The sequence below is a fragment of the Carettochelys insculpta genome, chromosome 3, assembly GCF_033958435.1.
Source record: "Carettochelys insculpta isolate YL-2023 chromosome 3, ASM3395843v1, whole genome shotgun sequence".
NCBI classification, from domain to species: Eukaryota; Metazoa; Chordata; order Testudines; family Carettochelyidae; genus Carettochelys; species Carettochelys insculpta.
Window position 1 is genome coordinate 45,300,073 of NC_134139.1, and position 22,551 is coordinate 45,322,623.

Genomic DNA, 22,551 nt, shown 5'->3' on the forward strand with positions numbered 1-22,551 from the left:
CCTCCCACCACCATCGCCACCGCCTCCTCCTGCGCAGGGAGAGGCCACGCCCCTTCGCTCCTTGTCCCTCCCTCCTCCTTGTTCTTCCAGCTGAGCCGGCCGGCGGCTGGAGCCGCGGGGTTCGCTGGTGCGGGGCCCGGCTGCCTCCTGGGGGCGAGTGCGGGGCCAGCCGCAGCCCAGCGAGAGGCAAGAGGGAGCCGCTCCGTGTCTGACGCTGGGTAAGTGAGCCGCCCGCAGACACGCACTGCAATGTCTCGGTCCTCTGCCCCTCCCCGCCTCTCCCCTCTGCAGCAGCTCCGAGGACCTGTCTCCACGGCAGCCTGGCGATGTCTCTCTCCTGCCTGCGCCCCGCCTCCCGCCCCGCTATCGGCTGCCAGTGGGTGCGCCGTGTCGCTCAGCCCGCCCCAGCGGCAGCGGGTTTGCTCGGGGTCCCCGGGGGCCGCCGCCGCCGCCGGGCGGGGGGCTCGTGCCAATGCCCCCTGGGCGCTCTCCCCCGCTGCGGGCTCGGAGGCTGTCCCAGCGCTCGTTCCCACCTCCGGGGCGAGCTCTGATTTGGCCGGCTCCTGCCGCCCGCGCCCGTGCCCGAGGCCAGCTCGCAACGCGGGGCGCGTCTCGTCTCGTCTCCAGAGCCGCGCAGCGGGGGCTGGATCCGGGCTTCCCTGGCGGGCGCGGCGCACAAGATGGCAAGAAGCGACGGAGTGGCTCTATGTCGCTCTCCCGCCTCGGCGAGGCGGGGCCGCGCCGCGCGGTGGGATGTTGGCCGGCGGCGCTGCAGTCGCCCCTTCCCCGTCGGAAGGTGCCTGTGAGGGCAGGAGCTTCGTTCCAGCCCCTCGGCGGAGCGGCTCTGCAGCCGCCCTTCACGCCGCAGCTGTCTTCCTGGGAGAGAGGCCTGGCGACATCCAGAGCCCCGGAGGCAAAATCCACCCGCCGCCGCCGCCAGAGCGTCTCTTTGAATCCATCCTGCTTCTTCAGGCTTCTTCCCTTCTGTCCAGCAGCTCATTGTCCCTCAGGCACCAGGTGCTTTTCCTGGTGTCTGGCTGCACAGAACCAGGGGTCAGTTCCGAGAGCTGTCATTGGTGCCTGCTTCTCTCTGGAGCAACTGTTCTTCTCACCCCAAACAAGGGCATCAGGAAATTATTTTACCTTCAACTAGGTTACACCTACTAAACCGTTTATCTGCTGCATGCTGACCTCAGCCCTTTACTTGCTCACTTCTTCTCCCCCACGCCTTTTCTCTCCTCTCCTTTCACTAGCGCTTCACCACCACTACCTCCGCCTGGCTTCTTCCAGGGTGGGTTTCTCCTGCTGCTCTGCTATAAATAAAAAGTTGGCTTAAAAGCGAAGGAGCAGTTAGGAGAGCCGGGGTGTGAATCCCGTGCTGCCGGTGTTCCTGTTTGTTATGACTTAAGAATTCTGGGAATTAACCCCCCTCCTGGCTTCCATTGATGAGAGCAACATTATCTCATATTTTTTTCTAAGTCAGGGTGTGCTCATGTGGGTGTTTGTCTTGTGGTGCTTATCTGGTCTCTCCCTCCCCTGGCCCCCCTGGATGAATTAGTTTATGTTGAGCTGTGTACAATACTGTACATGTGCAGATTATTGCATAATATTAAATGCCATGGAGTTAACCCCCAGCTTTGTTCAGGTGTGTCATCCTGGATGGAATTTATTCTGTGACAACTGTAGGCAAAATACTAGAAACCTGAATTTTTAATGAGCAATCAGAGAAGCATGTGGGGGTGGTCTCCTGGCCCTTTTGGCCCCACTGTACATTGGTAAATAGCTTGATATTTTTGAAATGACATGTCTGATCCTGGAGTATAACATAACCTACATGCATAGGGCCTTTCTGAAAGCTAAGGGCAGGTGGTGCTGAGGAAGAATTTGAGGGGCAGGAATGAAGCATTCAAGAGCCTTATGGGTCTCCTAGAGCTTTGAAGTGATTGTTTGTCTGTCTGGTAGTTTTGATACTGGTTGCATTGGTTCTGAAGTTAGTACCTCTTCTTACCAACAATTTGTCTCCAATTCGCTATCTGCCTGAAGTGTACAGGAGCATGGGGTCTTTGGCTTAAATTGCCTCTGAAATAAATGTGGATATGAGTCAATTATATTTTTAAATATTTATGGTAATAAAATCTAAGCACCAGTCCCTTTCATCAGGTATCTATTACCTCTCTGCTTCCATTTAAACAGAGAAATAATAAACATAATGCTGCCATAACTAGCATACCATTTAAGGCCCTGAGTCTACAGTCAGATCCAGATGCAGAGCCTCTTACGCTAGCATGACATGCCATGGGTTTGAGTTTCTGGAATATACATAGTGGAGGTAGAATGCATAGATATTTATAAGCAGTATATACGTGTAGCCAAAGGAACACTACAATGTTTCTGCATCTATAAAAGTACAGTAGACGGCCAAAAACTGGATGAAGAGTGAATGCCTATAGTTGCACCATCAGCCTCCATCTCAGTGATGTATTGCACAGGTGATGGTCATAGCTTCTTACCCTCTGCGTATCAGGAATTGTTTTCCAGAAGGTTATGGACCCACCTTCACAGTAGCTCCATCTGGCTGTATTTCCCTGGTGTGTTTATCTTTGTCTCTGACTTTTTGGATGGGACTGTTACACCGTTCTCTGCCTGAGGCGGGCCTGGAAAGGACCCTCTTGCACAGAACGCAGCTGTATTAGTCCAAGGGGACATTCCACCAGTTTCCCCAAAGGTGATGTTGGCTTCCTCTTCCTTTCCAAGTGTGATGTGAGATACTGAAATTGCTCTAAAAAGCTTGTGTGTGGAGTGGGTCTAGGCCACTTCTGAGATCTGCTTCTCTCCCCTCACACCACAGTACACCATTGTGATGATTGACAGCAGCTGGCGGTGAGCCAAGAGTGTGGTCATTCAAGCAGGTACTCATGTCAGGCTAATATGTAGAGATAAGGGGAACGACAATAACTCTTTCAGAGCCTCCAAGAGTCTTGTCTTGCAGGTGGGGAAACTGAGGCATAGAAGTTAAAGGACTTGCCCACAGCTGAACACTAGGCAGAACCAGGATCAGGATTCTCTCTGCTGTCCTTCAGTCCCCTGCTTCAACCATTAGATCAGTGATACGCAGACTGAGACTTGTAAGATGCAAATGGCTCTTTGCAACATGATATTAAAACACTGTGCAATTTAATTATTTACTAGACAGGCTACTTTTTCTATGTTATTAACCAACGGTAGTTGTTAAAATAATAATACTTGGTCAGGCATTTTGCTGTGAGAATAATACATAACACAATCTAAGTATATTCCCATCATACTGTTTAAATATAAATATGTAGTACAGTAATAAATGAAACAACAATGAAGACACACTGCTGTGACTGTTTCAGGGAATGTTGATTGCTAATTTGATTCCTGAACCACTGACATCTGAGTGTTACTGCATGTTCATTCCTCCTACCCAGAAGCATGTCCAATGAGTAGGAGGAATGAGAGTCTGGGTTATGATTGTAGGCAGTCTAAGGGCTGTGGCTGGTTAAAGAACTCCAAACTGAATGGAGGACAGGGAGTGAAGAATGCACTGGGGTTCTGTATGGGGGGGCGGAAAGAGGAGCTTAATGCAATGCCTGTTGCACGGGCCTGAAGGTCGGTGCTGATGTGTATGTCTGTATCTGGGAAACATGGATCCAGATGTACCGTACAGGGTGTATGAGGAACCCTTGCTCCACCTCTGCCTGTTCTGGTTGATGAAGCAACCTATTCCATACCTTTATTTGTCTTGGGGAGCGTGCATGTGCGTGTGTAAGGCTATTGGCTGTTTGGGAGAAATGGCCATTTTCGGGGCTAACTCCTAGTGGTTTGTATTAGTAGTGGTCCTTACTAGGGCAATGTATCCTGACTTGTTCTGCAGCTGCTGCGCCCCAAGACTGGGGAAAATCTCTGAGGACAGCTTGCAGGGATAAGCCCCACCTTGTGGCTGGGCTAAATGGGCTTTAATAGCTTCTTTTATCCTTCTCTAAGGGTTCAGAGTCTGTGCAGCGAACAAGCCACTCAGGTGGTAAGAAACTCCAGGAGGACTCCTGCAAACCAGAAATAGCAAAGCATTAATGATATTACCTCTAATGACTGCAATTAGCTCCCATCTTACCTAGAAAATGCCTATTCCTCTTGAACCTTTTACTGGGGGCGGGAGTCTATTCTGCCTTTGCCACCCAGGTAGCATTAGCAGAGTTACATGAAAATGATGAGCTAAAGAGGGTAGGGGAGAAACCCCAGTGGGAGCTGGCGAGTAGACTGTGTTACACAACATTAAATGTGTTTTTGTTTTTTGTTGTAGGCAGTAATCTTGGAAGGAACTGGGGCTACAGGAATTTGAGTGTTTTGGCTGTTAGCTTTGTCAGGTGATGTCTGCTGAGGCTTTGCATGCTGGTACCTCTTCCCCTTTGACCAAGACACAATAATTCCCACCGCAAACATGTAAAAATCATGAACTGGGTACAAAAGTCCTTTTTTTTTAAGTTGGGTTCTGATCAGTGGTCCCTCTAATATTTTCCATCCATGGGCAAAATAAATTTTGCTATGTGTGCGCCAGGGCTTGTGCAGATGTGCACCACTGATATAAACACAAGCTGCTGGCTGTTCATGGTTGCAGGTGCTCTGCTAATCAGCTGGGCAGCACCTGAATTTTTCCTGGTTGGCGGCTCAAGCACTCAGCTTACAGGGAACACTGGTTCTGATGCTGCTTGGTGCTCTCAGTTTACATTTTCTTGCTTTTCTCTGCAGCCATGAGAATAGATGGCTTGTCCAAAAAGAGAGCCGAGATTTGCACCTGAACGCTTGCTTCCAGGAGCGGAGGCTTTAAGAAAAACACCAAATATCAAGAGATTTATGATGAAGCCTGAATAGTCAGCCGCACGTATGCAATGATCTGTCCAGTGCTAATTTTGCTTTCTCAGAGCTTGATTAAAGTGCCTCAGGCTGCCTGCAGCCTCCTGGAATTCTCCCACAGACCCAGTTGTTAGCTTCACCTTTAATACTGTGAGATGTGCACTCGGCCTGAGCCCAAACATCTACAAGCCCAGCGGGCTGAGTCTATGGATCCAGTTAGACACCTCTGTGGGAGGCATCTCCATGTTAAGGGTAAAACAACTGGCATCTGCCGTGTGGGATATAAGCCAGGTGTAGCTCTGGGGCTCTTGCTTAGTTACCAGCCTGGGTTCAGTTCCCAGCTTGTGTTTGGGAGCCCCTTCCCCTTCGCTGGGTTAAGTGCAGGAGAGCTGTGACAGTGGCTCTAAGAGCCAGTTTGCATATCAAAGGATCTGTGAGCTCTGGAATTTGATGCCTGACCCTCAGTAGCTTCCTGGAATTTGGGGTAAATCGCCCCCAGCTTTTTCGGGGCAAAGATAAAGCAACATAATACCCTGGTAGGTTTTGACAGTACCTTTAATCTGCTGTAGATCTGCCTTCCAAAAGAGAGGAATACAACTGCTGGGAGAGTGCAGGGATCCTGCTGCAGCCTTTTCCCCTAACACGGTGTTTTCCAAACTAATTTGGTCTCGTAACAGAGAAGAAGCCGTGCTAGTCTATACACTATCAAAATAAAAAGCAGTCAAGTAGCACTTTAAAGACTAGCAAAATAGTTTATTAGGTGAGTTTTTGTGGGACAGACCCACTTCTTCAGACCATAGACAGACCAGAACAGACTGTCTGTTCTGGTCTGGCTATGGTGTGAAGAAGTGGGTCTGTCCCATGAAAGCTCACCTAATAAACTATTTTGCTAGTCTTTAAAGTGCTACTTGACTGCTTTTTATTTTAATTTGGTCTCGGAACACTTCTGGGCTTGGAATTTATTGGCAGAACACATACCTGCTGATCTACGGGGGTTGGGGATTATTCAGACCGAAAAATTGCCCCAAGTAACATTCAAAAGATGATTGAAAAGAGTTAAGTTTTTTTTAGATGCCTTTTATTTTACAAGGGACAAAAAATAGCCAGAGAAAATGGTGTGAACAAACAACAAATGTCCTTCTGATAGGATGGTTAGCTACCCTATAATTAAGTATAAACATTAAAAATTAACTACAAACCCAAAACAAAACATCAATATAACAGCCGAAAGAAGGATGGTTAGTGTTGTCCTTTTGTACAAAAAATAGAAAGGACAGTATTGTTCAAGAAAGGACTGTCCTTTCTTAAAAATTAAAAACAATCCAAATCAGTGCTATGCATGAGTGATAAATAATATACCTACAAGTTTACATGCTAGTCAAACACCTTAGTATTTTTGTTATACACAACTTCATATTTAGTATTTTGAAGGAAAAAATATCACTAGCCTCACAATTTTTTCATGGAACACCTATTCGCATTGTATGGAACACTAGTGTTCCACGAAACATAATTTGGGAAACACTGCCCTAACTTATGTGGAATCTCTGTCATTTGATTGCTACCCTCGCGTATTCCTGCCTGTGACTGTGCCTCAGGCACCATGGCATTAAACAATCAATAAACAGGCTGGCCAAAGACCAGAATCTGCCTTACTTTTCCCCCTGGGCCCATGTAACCTTGTTCTTGTTTCAACCCAAGAGCTTGGATGTTTTATTTTAAAATGTGTGGCAGCCATGCCAGCCAGCATCTCCTTCCCTATGGTAACAAGCTGGCAAACACAGTGTGGGATCCCTGTGCTGTTCTAGCAATGAGACACCCACATCTTTGTCCGGCTGTCCCAAACTATCCTGCTTGGCTCTGTGCTTGCAAGCAGCCCCTATAACAAACTGGTGTGCAGCCAAGCCCGTTGTGTGCAGGAGGGTTTGTGTCCTTGTTAGGCACTGCATGGTGCATACAAATCCAGGCAGTGGTCACCCCAAAGAGCTTTGCTAAGGAAGCAGACACCAGTGTTTAGCTTCAAAAGGGAACTGGAAACTCTGACCAGAAGCAGGGACCTAAGTGACATAAAATCCTTGGCCAGTTTCCCAGCTCACAGTCTGTGAGGCTGCTGATAGGAAGTTGTTAGAGCTGATGGCAGTTGGACTATCTGGGGTGCCTAGGTGGAGGTGGGAAGGTGACGCTCCCAATAGGGGTGTGCGGGAGGGCTCCTCGACCCAGTCCTGTGATCTGCTGGCAGGCATGGCCAGGGCAAGAAGGGCTGAAGCACAAACAGGATCCAATTCCTAATGCACGTTTTTCGGCTCTGTATTTGCCACATGACTGGCTGACCCCAGGAAGGAAACAGGAGGTCTATCAAAAGCTGTAAGTGTAAGGACAGGATTTCTATCCCTTGAAGTAGCTCTGCAGAGTCCCAGACCAGGCATCGTGGACTTGGAGGCCCTGGGGAAAGGCTGGAATTCTTAATGGTGCCATTGGCCTTAAATTTCTGAGATACCACATGAATGAACAGCTAGGGTCAGGGCAGAGTGGAATCTCCTGCACTCTGCATCTGAAAGGCTGCTCCTGGGTGGACTGGGAGGAAATGCATTTCAGTGGAATGGCTGAATGGACCCAAATTGTCCCGTGTGTTCGTAGCTCTGATCTGAGACAATGCAGATACTGCCACTCAGGGCTTGTGTAAACTTCTGGGTTTTTTATTCCCCCACCCCCACCCCAAACCTTTTTCTGGGTGGGAAAAATGTGGAGTGTTCACACTGTCATGCACAAAAAGTCAAGATTTTCCCTTCAAAATAATAACTCCAGCTCTGCGAATTACTTTTGTTGCCTCCCCTCCCTTTCACAGTTGGAAATGAATGCATGTGAACAAAGCACAGCAGCTATTATCAGCTTATGTGAACCTTCTGTCTTGCAGTGCTGCAACTGTGTAAACTTGATTTTTTTTTTTTTTTTAAACTTATTTGGACCTTGGGACGTTGGAAAAAGTATTGTTGAAAACCCCCGCGGTGTAGACACAGCCTCAGGGAACTGGACAGTACGGCGGTCTGCCTTCAAGAAAAACTCCCTTTCAGGCTTGTGTACATTGCAGAAAGGGGACCTGTAGCTCCCTAGCACAGTGAGTGAGAGTGGAAGTCCAAATAGGGTACACAGGGCTTTGCCAGTAGACAGAGTGCTAACTTTGCCCCATGGCAGAAGCATCCTTTCCTCCTCTCCCCAAGAATGGGAGTTACTGAAGCAAGGAAAGGAATTCACTGCTGACTTTAATCAAATAGCTCTGCTGAGGCCACTCAATCCTGCCTTGCAGCTCCCTCATTAATCCAGTCCGGGGCTCCCCAGTTAGTCTACTACACCAAAGTTAAATTATGGCAATGCCCGCTACAAACCAGACCGGGATTGTCCAACTCATTTTAATTTGTTGCCTGAGCTAGAATTGTAGCCCAGGTTGCTTGGGAGTAGGCAAGAGCCTGGTACCTCTGGAAGTTCTTCCCCTTACTCTTCCCCAACTCCTTGTTGGACTTCTTGGTCTTGGTCCTGCAGCTTCTAAAACTTAAGATGACTGCCCACGTCATGGAGCTGACCCTCCTGTTGCTCAAGCATGTGTCTCAAAAAGGAGCTCTGTCACCTGGCTGCAGCTGGGTTGGATGGAAGGGTCACCAGCTCCACCTCGACGCTTCCCAATGCAGACCATCGTCCTTTCGGATTCCTGCTCCCATCAGCCACTTGGAGACCTGGTGCGTGCAGGAGCAGCCCTGTACTTGTTCCTTCAGGAAAGGAGCCTCTCTGTCTGAACTCACCCTGCTCTCATGTGCAAATGCTGATTCACTGCTTTCTTTAGCACATGAAATCTAGAAGTGTAATCCAGGGAAAATGGGGTTTCAATGAGACCAAATCCCATGTGGTGCCACAAAACCTTCCGCCCTGACCGCAGCAATGGCACTGCTCCTGGGCGTAGGACTCGCTTAGTGCTGAAGTCTGGGGAAGTGAAACACAAACTCCGAGGAGGAGGCTGGGCACATACGGAGCCAGAGCACTAATCTAGCATGGAGAGAGCGCTCAGAGTGTGAAATGGCATTTCTCTGCGCTCCCAACCCTGTCGTGTGTAATGCCCCCTCTCTCCTTGTCTTGTCCCAGAGTTAGCCTGTGAATCTGCGTCTTTTTGGAGAACACATTAGCAGCAGGGAAGCCGTGACTCTCAGCGTAAAGGGCAGAATTTTGTTCTCCATCCCATAACAGATCGTGTTTGTTCCTCTCCACTACACAACCTTCACTGGCAGCCCGTCGTTCGGCCTCCCGCAAGCCTAGCAGGTGGATCTTGAAGTTTTATCCCTGCCTGTCCCCAGATAAATGAAGATGCTCTTGCCTCCTCCCTCTCCTCCCCAGCTCCTGCCAGCCTGAATGAGCTTAGAGCAGCGTTTCTGAAACTTTTTAAGACCACGGAACACCGAACGATAATATTTTGATGGGGAACACCTATGAAAATTTTCCTCAAAAAAATTGTCAGACCCCAAAAAGCAAAACAAACAGAAGACCCCCCCCCAACAGTGCCATAGACAGCAAAAAGAAAATGAAGTAATTTAATCAGGTATCATAGAAACAAAGAAATAACATTGTATCTGGTTTTAATAACAGAAAATATAGACCCTCCCCTGCCAGTTGTTCAGGGAACCCCGGTGTTCCACAGAATGCAGTTTAAGAACCACTGCTTTAGAGAAGCCCTATTTGTGAGGTGTGTTCTGGGCAAGTGCTAGTGTCACTGCATGGGGAAAGAGTATGCACTTCCTCCAGCTCTGTGCAGAGCGGGGCTCCCACATTGTTGTGTCATCTGCACCAGAGCAGAGCTGCAGCCAGTATTTGTTTCTGAAAGCTCCCAATACCAGAGCAGCTACTTTGCCATTGTTCAGTAAAATCACACTCTCCTCCCCTCTGTTCCTCTCCTGGAGCAGTGAGTGGTGTGTGTGGGTGCCTCTCTGCTCCTGCTCCGAACCCTTGGATAACATGAGTCCTGTCGAGCCTCCCTGCTGCTAATCTAATCTCTCCCTGAGATAACCCCACTCCGGTCCCTCATGCTCCCACTTTGGAGATGCTCCATCTGTTGCATTCCTGCCTTGTCTTTCCCCCCCTTAATTCCTCTGTGTGATGTGTTCGCTAGTTGTGAACCCCCGTTCATCGCTGTGAGGAGCCTACAAAGAGGTGAGGCTCTGCAAGGACCCTCTCTTGGAACCTCCAGCCCCTGGGGGTCAGCAGCCTTTCTGAGGCAGAGTGCTGAAATTTGACCTTTTGACCTCTGTGCACCGTGCCAGTGATACTTTTTAAAGTCAGTAATAGTCCTAATTACAACAGCATCATTAATAAATAAAGTTGCAGAGCTTTGCCATTTAGGGGGTGGTTGGTAACATTAGCTGGTCTTTTTTCAATCCACAGGCGGGATGGCTTTGAGCACGCTCCTGGCTGCATGGGGGAGGAAGGAGGGGGCTGAGCTGCTGTCTCGCGTGCCAAAGAAAATCAGCTCAAATGCTGCTTTTGGCACTCCTGCTGGAGCTTGCTGACCCCTGCTCCAGACTTTTTACGAGCCACAGTTCTGCCTTGCGCCAAATGAGGCAGCCTTGCCATGACTGCAAGGAATAAGATAGTTGCCTTTATGAGATGTGATCTCTGAATACTGTATGGTCCCGCTACTTGGCCCCCATTGAGAACATTGTGTGCTGCAGTCTCTATGGGGAGGCTGCTTCAATTTGCTCCATTTGAGGCTGACACAGCTCTAGGTTGGGTGAAGTTTGAACACTCCAGAGCCCACAGAGGACAGAGTCCCCTGCTGGTCCACACTGAACTTGCTAATTAGAGATCTGTAGTAGTCCCTGTCCCTGGCTCGCCCCCATAGCCTCCAAAAGGCAGTGAGCAAAATAAAAACTCTGGGCTCGCTACAGTGAACCCTGTTTTAACCAGTATTCAAACAACTGGACTTCTCAATTAGCTGGTATTTCCATCCTCTGTGTGTGTGGCCAACGGCTCCTCTGTTCTCCTGCCACCGCTTGCCACCCGGAGCAGCTCGCTGTGCAACACAGCCACGCGTGAGCTGCCCAGAGCAGCTCCCAGTGCGGTGAGGCACAAGCCGCTCAAAGCGGCTCCCCCCTGCAGCACAGCCATGCACAAGCTGCCCAGAACAACTTGGAACCTCCCGCATATCCGGCGTGTTGGAATATCCAGCAACCTACCAGTTCCGGGGCTGGTGGATATGAAAGTACAAGACTCTCTTACAGAGGAGTAACTCATCTGGCAACAGGCCAAAGCTTATTGCACCATGAAATAGTCACCAAAGGATTATCCGCTAGCTGGGGCCAGAGCCCTGGTGGAAACTGCCATGGAAATGTTCCTGCGTCTGGCTCTGGAAACCCTCTTGCTACCATCTCAGGCTGTTTCACCAAAGATGCAGGCATTTGCAGGTCCCAGAGGGCTCTGCCTCTCTCCCCAGTATCTAGGCATCCCTTGAATCATAGACTCCTAGGGCTGGAAGGGACCTCAGGAGATCATCGAGTCCAGACCCCTGGCTGAGACTCATTGTCTCCTTCCGTGCAAAGCTTTTGGACTATTGAGAATTCAGAGGTGATAGAAAATAGTGTACCTGGCACCTGCCTCGGACCCCTCGGTGGGTAAGGTATGCTCGTGGAGGGTCTCTTGACCTCCCTAACACCAGGGTCTTGGCAGCACACAGACTGGCATTGGTTTAGTTCAACTGGCACAATGCCTGTGCCTTGTTATAGATTGAGTGGTTTATTTAGTTACCTTAGGAATGGCTTTTTTGGGGATTGAGCTATGTCCTCACAGGGTATTGCACTGCTTTAACAACAGCAGCGTAAAGTCACACCTTTGGGCTATGGTTACCCTAGAAGTCTCTGTCGGGAGAGATTTCCTGAGAACGCTTCTGTTGACAGAGTGCGGACAGGCACAAAAGCCAATTGGGAGAGTGCTCAGCTCTGTCAGGAGAGCGGCCAGTCTGCCTGGCTGCACTCTGAACAAAACAGGCCCCCGGAAGCCCAGCAGAGAGGGCTGCCCATTGTTCTGGATGCCCTGTCTGTCTGTCGAGAGAGGCCCCCAGCTGGCATTTATACAGGTGTTTGTCGATAGCAATCTGTCGGTGAAGGCGTCGTGCCTCGTGGTGGAGAGGCAGAATGCTGCCAGGGGAAAGTCCTGGGTTTTGTCGATACGCTGTTGACAAAAGGCACTTAATGTGTAAATGCACAGTGTTTTGTTGACAAACTCTCTAGTGTAGCCGTAGCCTCGGTGAAACTTAAGTGACTCTGTCATGTACACAAGCCCTAAGACCCACTTACTGACGTGAATAACACGCTACTCCTGAGTAATGTGGGACCCCCTCGCCTATGGGCCAGGACTGAGTTACTCTCCTTTCTACACGCTTTTTGTGTGCATGTAAGATAGAATCATAGAACACTGGAACTGGAAGATAATGAAGCCTCTGCTCTTCCTGAGGCTACTTGCCTGCTTCCCGCTCAGCCCAATTCCCTTGCCAGAAGAGCCCTCAGGTGGGAGAGGCAGGTGGGGTGGCACCTTCCATCCAGGCAGCTCTGCTGTCTGTCCATCTGGAATCATTGTGCAATGGTCACTCCTTGCTGAGGACATTACAGGGGAGGAAAAGGCAAACACCCGCTCTCCACACCTAATACAATCTTTACGCATACCTCCGCGTGCATAGCCCTGCCAACCCGCATTCCACCTCTCTAGGTTTGTACAACATGCCCATCTCTGTGACGTCTGCACTCCCTCATCTGTGAGAGCAGTCAACAGCACTGCACATCCCGCCTCTCCAACACACTGCTTCTAGCTCGCTTGTGAAGTCAGATGACACCAAGGCGGATCCCTGCAACCCCCACTAGACAACAACCTTCAGTTCGGTGTCTTGGCATTTATGGCTTCCCTTTGTTTAGAGTCCTTAAGCCAGTTTCCAGCATACAGGACAGAGTTCCTACTCCAGCCAGTGCGAATTAATATTGAGTGAGACCTGTTGAAAGACAATTCTCAAGGTCCAGCAAAAGTCCAGCTATGTTACATGTGCAATTTTTCCCTTTGGCCGCTAGCACTTCAATATTATTCTAAATAAAACATGATTCAGTTTGTCTGGCAAGATCTGTCCTGGATAAATCTATGCTGCCTGTTGTGCATGGCATGTTGTAGCCTGGAGGTGTGTTAAGCTCTCTGTGAAAGGAGGAGATTTGCAAAGTCCAGTTGGGTCCCTTACTCCTCTTTTGAAGGTAAGTAGGAATTGGCAGCTTAGTTATACATCCGAAACTTTCTCTCCTCACCCAATGATTATTGTTGTTTTTCCTGTGGATCTTCATGGCATGATTTTAAGTGGGAATCAGATTTTGACTCCTGGACAGTAACTGCAAAGACCGTGCCCTGTGTTCTTTCTGGAAGCTCGGTAAATCTCGGGGCAGGAGGAGTTGCTCCAAAGGGAATTCCCCCTGAAGTAGCCATGTGGCTCTCATAGCACAGCGATGACCTACAATAATCTTATGTGCCTGTCAGGGCAATGCAGGCGTGTCCTGGGGGCAGATTTGCACATCAGAAGATAAAGACTAGAATCATGGAAAGGAGGGAGCATGGAGAGGTCATGTAGTCCAGTGGTTCTCAAACAGGACCCCTTGGGGGGCTGTGACCAAGTTTCAGAGAGTCTACTGAGCATGGAATCATAGAATACTAGGACAGGAAGGGACCTCAAGAGGCCATCGAGTCCAGCCCCCTGTCCCAATGACAGGACCAAGTACTGTCTAAACCATCCCTGATAGGCATCTATCTAACCTGTTCTTAAATATCTCCAGAGGTGGAGATTCCACAACCTCCCTTGGCAACTTATTCCAGTACTTGACCACCCTGACAGTTAGGAACTTTATCTTAATGTCCAACCTAAACCTCCCTTGCGGCTGTTTAAGTCCATTGCCTCTTGTTCTACCCTCAGAGGCCAAAAAGAACAAGTTTTCTCCTTCCTCCTTATGATACCCTTTTAGATACCTGAAAACCACTATCATGTTGCCCCTCAATCTTCTCTTTTCCAAACTAAACAAGCCCAATTCTTTCAGCCTTTCTTCATAGGTCACATTCTCTAGACCTTTAATCATTCTTCCGCTCTACTCTGCGCTGGTTAGGCCTCAGCTGGAATATTGTGTCCAGTTATGGGCACCCCAATTCAAGAAAGATGTGGAGAAATTAGAGAAGGTCCAGAGAAGAACAACTAGAATGATAAAAGGTCTGGAGAACATGACTTATGAAGAAAGGCTGAAAGAATTGGGCTTGTTTAGCTTGGAAAAGAGAAGATTGAGGGGGGACATGATAGCGGTTTTCAGATATCTTAAAGGGTGTCATAAGGAGGAGGGAGAAAACTTGTTCTTCTTGGCCTCTGAGGAGAGAACAAGAGGCAATGGACTTAAGCTGCAGCAAGGGAAGTTTAGGTTGGACATTAGGAAAAAGTTCCTAACTGTCAGGGTGGTCAAGTACTGGAATAAGTTGCCAAGGGAGGTTGTGGAATCTCCCTCGCTGGAGATATTTAAGAACAGATTGGATAGATAGTGGTCGGTCCTGCCATCGGGGCAGGGGAATGGACTCGATGGCCTGTCGAGGCCCCTTCCGGTCCTAGTGTTCTATGATTCTTGTCATTTTTTTTTCTGGACCCTCTCTAATTTCTCCACATCTTTCTTGAACTGTGGTGCCCAGAACAGGACACAATACTCCAGCTGAGACCTAACCAGCACAGAGTAGAGCGGAAGAATGACTTCTTGTGTCTTGTTCACAACACACCTGTTAATGCATCCCAGAATCATGTTTGCTTTTTTTGCAACAGCATCACACTGTTGACTCATATTTAGCTTGTGGTCCACTATAACCCCTAGATCCCTTTCTGCTGTAGTCATTCCTAGATGGTCTTTCCCCATTCTGTATGTGTGAGACTGATTGTTCCTTCCCAAGTGGAGCACTTTGCATTTGTCCTTATTAAACTTCATCCTGTTTACCTTGGACAATTTCTCCAATTTATCCAGATCATTTTGAATTATGACCCTATCCTCCAAAGCAGTTGCAACCCCTCCCAACTTGGTATCATCTGCAAACATAATAAGCGTGATTTGTGTGCCAATATCTAAATCATTGATGAAGATATTGAACAGAACTGGTCCTAAAACAGACCCCTGCAGAACCCCACTTGTTATACTTTTCCAGCAGGATTGAGAATCATTAAGAACTACTCTCTGAGTATGGTTATCCAGCCAGTTATGCACCCACCTTACAGTAGCCTCATCTAAATTGTATTTGCCCAGGTTTTTTTATAAGAATATCATGCGAGACCATATCAAATGCTTTACTAAAGTCTAGGTATACCACATCTACCGCTTCTCCCCTATCCACAAGGCTTGTTATCCTATCAAAGAACGCTATCAGACTGGTTTGACATGATTTGTTCTTTACAAATCCATGCTGGCTGTTCCCTATCACCTTACCACCTTCCAAGTGCTTGCAGATGATTTCTTTAATTACCTGCTCCATTATCTTTCCTGGCACAGAATTTAGTTAATATTATAGACAGCCCAGTATCTTTTCTGTATTACACAAAATGCTGTGTTGTCTCTGGTGTTGCAGCTGGAGGAAAGGATAGCCAGGCTGGATTGATTTTTAAATCATAAATTCAAATCACCAACAAAAAAAGTAATTGATTTTAAATCAAGTTACCAGAAAAGCTCAGGCTGACGGCGCTTGGAGTGCACTTAATTTTGGAGTAAGTTCCACTGAAGTCATTGGCACCTTTTTTTTTAACCTCAAAAAAACAGAAGTATAAAATGGGGTTACCTTGGAAAAGCTGAGCTATACTGATGTAAGATAGGGAATAGACTTGTGACCATATGCTATTATGGTCTATGAGTGTGATGCCCCAAAATACAGGGCATATACCATGTAATATAAAATAAGAAAATGACACTCAGTGGCAGCTGACAACTTTGACTACCACTTCCTGTATTGTGTATCTGAGTGATTCAAAACCTAGTTAATTAAACAAGCCAAAAGGATTAGCTTAGCTAAACTTTTTTCCCCAGCAACATCAAACACAGCAAACAGCTTGGGAATTTACTTGTCAAACCACACCTATACTAAAAGGCATAGAGAGGTCTGAGGAATGATGCATTGAAAAGTGAGTTATTTCAGTTACTAACCAGTTGCTCCACTCAGCCAAATCCCCATCTTTTTTTTTTTTCTCCCAGTAAGCAGTTTTCCTTACAATGATTTATTCTTGCAACTAGGCCCTGCATCATCACCTTGCACTGCTTACATTTGTCATGTTTTCCTTTTTTACCCAGGGGACAGATTTCTTCAACAGTTTTCCCCTGTAGTCTCTCTGGTGCCTGGAAACCATGACAACTTTTCCATGGCAAAAATGTGAAGGACTATAGAAAGCTGTGTGTATACTGATCAATGTCCTTCCTTTCTCTTTCCAGGCCGCTGCTCTGTTCTTTTCTGCCTCTGTCCTTTCCTATATTTCCTTTCCTTGTCTTCTGTCTTTAAGAGAATGTCCAAACCAACTCCTCTGTTGCTCTTGGCCGAGGTCCACCATCTCTTAAACACGGAACAAAAACAATCTTATCCAACTTGTGTCTGTCTTTGCCCCTGCTACCTTTTAGTCAGCTGTGAAACAGAAATTGGAAGCCCAGAACTTTAAAGAAACAAGAGCTGGCAATTAGTCTGGACAGACTAGAGCCATTACTTCATTTTTGTGAGACTGTAGTGTTACCGTTTTTGATGAGGTAATTGTAATGGTTAATTTTAAATGAGAAATTTAGTATTTTATTGATTTAAAAAAAAATCAGTCTGATTTTAAATAAAAAGAAAAATCATCAATTTTTATCCACCCTGAGGATAGCTATGTTAGATGACGTGGTTTTATGCCCATCAGTAAAATCAGTGGGAGGCTATAATAGCAAAGAAAAGGAGCACCAGCCTGCATGAATTTAAGCATGTGCTGGAAACAGACTTGGCCTGGTCTAAGCTAAAAAATTAAGTTGACCTAACTCAAAAATCCCCTCTGCTTGTGTTTACACTGATCTAGTCTTTGATGCAGACAGCGCTAGGTTGATGGAAGGATTCCTCTGTCAAAGTGGGGAGGTAGATTAACCCAATCTATCAGCATGAACAGTCCCCCAAATAGTCTCTAATGCCTCCCATCCAACCCTAGCATTTCAGAACAACCTGACCTTGTACCTCCCTGGTTGCTATTCATGGGTTATTTATATTGCTTCTGACGACTTCTCTCTACCTACCTATATTTTATAAAGCTTTTCCCCCACCCAGGGAAGCTATACCAGGCTGCATCCAGAACTCCTCTCTTATTAACCCCTCCTAGTGGGACAAGAAAGGATTCAATTGCGTTTTGGGGTAGTCCGGGAAAGACGTACCACAGTTCTCCCACTCCACCCATGCACATACACTGTGCCTCATGTTCACTTCCTCTAAAAGTGCATACGCCTGCATTGCTATTCTCTGAATTTGTACAATCACAGAACTCTTGCCCCCATGTGCTTGGAACAAGAACTTCAGAGATCCCATGGTGAGAAGCAATTCTTCCTGCATGGAATTCACACCTGTGCAGAGGGTCACTGCGAAGGCACTGCCTCACTTGGTCAGACAGTGCTGAGACTCTGCATGGGGTGAATCCTACCCACTAGGAATAAACTGAAGCGAATGTGGGAGGTTTTGTTCGGTATTCTCTCTCCCCTTACAAACTGCATTTCAGAGCCATCAGCTGTCTGCCTTTGTTCTGCAGAGTTGCCCTCTGGAGAGTAAACTCAGCAGGAGAGAAGTCCAGGACTGGGAACCCTGTGCTAAAATTGCTGTTGACGGGGCATTTGTGGCTAAAGAGCTCATAGAGCTGAATGAGAAACCCCCCTGAGACCTCCAGTCTGTCTCCTCTTCACTAAGTAGGGACTGGAGGGGAAGAGAGAAGGAGGGAGGCAGCAGCAGGCGGTGGGTGTGGACTGATAGTGATTTGTAAGTTGGCCATCCCAAACAAATTCCTAGTAGGAAAAGTCCCTTTCTGCTGCACTCTGGCTGGCTTGCTACAGGTGGGTGACATCTGCCATTCTAGCAGAAGCTGGCATGTTCAGAAGGCTATAGGAATACCTGGGGAGGTATTGTGTGGGTGGGGTGGGAGCCATACAGTAGATACTGCTACTCTGCATGCTTCAATGAAGGTTCCTTTTCCCCATGGGCAAATCATCGTGCTCTTTCTTAGGTGGTGTGTGACAAATTTTCACCAGGCTATTGCATGTGTCGTGGGAATGTTTACAGTCCCTCAAGCAGTCAAGCTAGCTTCCCACAAAGGTCGGTGGGAGGGAAGGTACCAGCACATTCAAGCTAGCACTGAAGCTTCTGTAGACGATGGGTAGCCTAGAGAGCTTACCCTGGCAGCTGTGCTGCCTAATGCCTCTAGTGCAGACACTCTCCTGTAGTGCTGACCTCCCCGGCACTTAGCTTGCTGCAGTTGACATGGCTGGGGTGGTGGCTTATTTGCACCCCCTTGTGACTTAAGTTAGATCAGCGTAAGCCGTAGTGTAGCTCTGGCATCCGTGGGAATGGAATAATGCTCACCCTTGAACGTGGGAGCACCACTTGCTAACTTCCCTGGGAGAGTGGAAGTCAGGGTGGCCAGCACCAAAGCTGTCCGCTTCTGGCAAGCTAAGCATTTGTCGTCTTCTGAAATATTAACTTTGCAGTCCTCATGGTTACAAAGAAAACGTTCGAAAGGTGGCATGAGCGCTTGGGAAGAAGCACCTTCCCCGCCGGCGCCTGGAGTGGGAAGTTGTGCAGCCGTGCAGCTTGGCAGGAGCATAGCACTCTGTGCAGTGTAGTTAGGTTGACCTAACCCCTGCAGATGCAGTGAGGTCCAGGAAGAAGTCTTCCGTCAGCCGCGCTGTCACCTCCCAGAGAGGCGGATTGGCTCCGGCAGCCGACCCCTTCGCTCGATGCAGGAAGCAGGAGTTTAGACGCAGCCTTAGGACCTCTGAGAATCCCCGCTCACAGCCTCTGGGAACCAGGGCAGGAGGAAGGACTGCAGAGCAGAGCAGAGCCCCCACTACCTGCAGAGCTGTCAGGACTCTCAAGAGCAGGTTCCTAGTGATTTGTCATGCCCCGGATTAGCACAGTCAGAAACAATGACCCTTTGTCAGTCATCAACAGAAAGATGGCTCAGGGACAGGGCACTAGTGTGGGACTTGAAGATTGGGGTTCAATTCCCTGCTCTGCCACAGATGTCCTGTGTGGCCATGGGGAAGTCACTTTGCCGTGCCTGTGTGACTCAGCTTCCCCAGTACAACAGGCATAATTGCACTGCCTTACCTCACAGGGATGACATGAAGATAAACACCCCCGTGAGATCTGGTCTTGTTATTTATCGCCTCCCATCTGAGAATTGCACGGTGCTCTGCTAACGCGTTAACCTCCTAACATCCCTGGGAGGGGGCTACATAGTACCCTATTTGACAGATGGGGATACTGAGGAGCGGAGAGGGGACAGTGACTTTCCCAAGGTCACCCAGTGAGGCAGTGGCAGGATTAGGAATAGAATCGCTGTCCTGAGTTCATCTGCCACAAGCGCATGCTGCTTTTCCACCACACTCTAAACCCCAGTGATCTGAGCTCTAGATGCACCTTTGTCACGTCCACAGAAGGCCTGAGCTGTTGCAGGAGCAGAGGCTTGCAGTCTGAGTGCATGTGTGATTAACCAGCCAGGGGTTTGTATGAGGAATGGGAAAGTTGGCAGAGCAGTACCCAGAACTGTGTGGGCCTTGTGAGTTACTGGACTTTCTCAGGCCCTGGCTGCACAAACATCTATGACTTAGCAATTTAGGATCTTGAGTCTAGGAGGAGGTGAGCAAAGGAGCATGTGAAGGAGGGGCTGGGGGATGACTCAGCTGTGAGGAGGTGGGTGGGGTGGAAAGGCAGGACATGTATGAAAACAGCTGCATCTCCTTTCACCCAGAAGAGCTGGGACCTGAAACCCTAGGGAAGCAAGCTGGGAACAAACGGCCTAAACAGAGGGCCGCTTACAGAGGACTTGAACTCCTCTGCGGCAGTGAGGTTCTTCCTTCTCCCCTGGGAAAGAGAGGGCATTGGGCTGGGTGTGGAGAGCTGGGCCTGGATTTCTAGAGGCAGCTTGGATCTTGCTCCTCTTCCCCCAGGGTGTGCGCTTGGCTCGGCTTGTTGTTCACAACAAAGGGAAGTGGAGGGTATTTGGGGTAGAAAACCCAGGTAGGTCCCTTGGCTGTTTTATGTGCTGTGTCTTTCCCCCCTGCCATTCTCTAGTCCTGGTCAGGAGCAGGCTGAATTCCTTTGGAACAAGAACACGTGCCTTTAACATGGGCTCCCCAGCCAGGGCCCTGTGCTCCAAGCTCAGCCCTGAGCGAACGGCCAACCCCTGTACAAGGCCTTCTGGGGGCATCACTTGCCACTCTGGCGATGCGTCTGCAGGCAGAAGTCTGAGGCCCGACAATTGATCTGAACTTCCCCTATAAGCACATTATCTTTCTTGGAAGGGCTCCAAGCCAGCAGCTCGACAGCATGGGGGAAGTGAATCCGGGAAGCAAAGAGGGGGAGCGGAGCCAGGGTATCCATTACAGATTAATAATGGAGTGGACCATTTCTGGCTATGGTCAAGCAGGAAAGCATTAGCTTTCTCCAACAGGCAGAGTTAAGTGCCGGATCCTAAAGTTGAACCCAGTATGATCAGCCAGTGGGATGGGTTCGAGGGAGCGTGAGCCTGGATGGTCTTCAAGGCTGAGACCTGGTGTCCAGTTCAAAACCATTGTGTGCCCTTGAAACACCAGGCGCTGCTTCTGAGCACGCAGCCTGGTGCTGTGCTCAGGACCCTGGTGGCGTGTCTGCACTGCAGGAAAACACCTGCAGCTGCCCCACATAAACCAGCTTGGGCTGCAGGGCTGTAGGTATTCAGGCTTGGGCTGGAGCCTGGCCTCTGGGACCCTCCCCTACCGAGAAGACTGCATTGGCGCACTGATACAGGCTAGCCACGGCTGGTAATAGCAACGTAGCCGTACCGCTAGAAGCCAGAGTCAGTTCTCAAGCATCTGCTGCTTTTTTGTCACTTCCCTTGTCACTTTGGGGTTGGCATCTTTCATAGCCTTCCCCTGAGCGTAGCTTTCATTTATTCTAGGTGAGCCACCTCTCCAGGCATTAGGGCTATGAAGTATCTTATAGAAGTAGGTACATCACCAGCTGCCCCACTGCAAGCTGCTGAGAGGTGCTGTCAGTTGGTCTGTAATGGCTGTTGGATAGTTGCAGCTGCCCTGTGCCCGCAGGAGGGTCACACATCTATCACCTGGGAGGAGCTTGGTGGGAGCTGATCTTTGTCGGAGCCCCTGAACTAACAGCCTTAGTGCATGGCCACTTCCTGCTCTGTTTTATCAGGTGGTGCCCCTAGGAAGCATCCCACAGTTGTCAGCGGAGAATGAAGTGAGCAATTTTGTAAGAACACTTTTCTTCAGCTTTGAGATCTTTTTGACACAGGTGTATAAAGAGAGGTTCTCCGATTGCCCTGCCATTGAATACTTAACAGGCCCATGAAGCTCAAGACTGTGCACTCTGATGTCCCTGGGTTTTGCCTCCCCCATTTCTCAATGGACCGTAATCTCATTCAAGGATGTTTAATTACAGCATGAGTGGCCAAAGGGAAGGCCGGGGCCCTGAAAGCTGCAGCAGAGCATTTGATTCTGCGTCACCATTGATCTTGCTCAACAGATGACGTCCAGTTGGCTGGGATCTGACTCTCCTGTGGAGCGGGGACTGGCTGAAGGAAGGTTACCCAAGGGTGAAGGCAATCCACAGCAGTGCATGTAGCTGGGGGGGAGGTGTCCAGCAAGGGCTGCAGCGATCAGTGTTGTCAGTTCTAATTGAACTTTTCATCTCCAAAGTGCTGACTACACCAAACCGAATGCTCCCCGTTTTCTGAGAGGCAGGAATGATAAGCGTTAGTTTCTCTCTCTCTCTGACAGAGAAGTTGATCAACAGAAAATTAAAGGGCCTGGTTTCCAAAAGTGCTGAGCACCCAGGTCTCCAGAGGATAGCAAAGGCAGCTGCAGGTGATTAGCATCTCTGAAAAATCACTCCCTGGGTGACTTGCCCAAGGTGTGTCAGTGGCAGAAGGATTCCGCAGTTCCTGGCTCTGCCGTTCCTTGATCCTGAAGGCAACAGTGGCTTGGAGGTGTTTGGTTTTGTTCTACGTGGAGATCTGGGAGGTGGCAACTACCCATGATGCGAAGTTAGTGGGTGCTTGGGACCTTGTGGATGGCCATGTGCTGTTTTGGAGCAGTTGCTAACGTGCACCAGCGCACGGAGCTGTAGCTTGGCCAGTAATGCCCGGAGGTGGGGAGGTAATGCACACATCTTTGTGGCTTAGGTGCTGTACTTAGTTCAGTCCCAGAGCAGAGAGGGGGTGCTAGCTGCTCTCCACTTCCCTAGCAAGACCAGGACGGGGAATCGTTTCTTGGCCCGTGAGGGCTAGGAAAATGCCAGGCATGGAACACGGGAGGGGGTTGGAAGAAGAATGATGAAGACAGTACTCCATGGGAGAAACGAACTAAGGGCAAACAGGCTGCAGTGCCCAAGGGGCCGCAG

At 48.8% G+C, this 22,551-nt stretch overlaps 1 protein-coding gene across 2 annotated transcripts in view; it reads left to right on the top strand.

Moving 5' to 3' along the window:
- The first annotated feature begins 95 nt into the window (after nucleotides 1-95).
- TMEM63B (transmembrane protein 63B) overlaps nucleotides 96-22,551 on the top strand; it is an 85,251-nt gene continuing 62,795 nt past the window's right edge. For both annotated transcript variants that reach the window (XM_074989758.1, XM_074989761.1), the window contains exon 1: nucleotides 96-218. The gene's annotated coding sequence lies outside the window, so the exon portion shown is untranslated. The remainder of the gene's footprint in view (nucleotides 219-22,551) is intronic.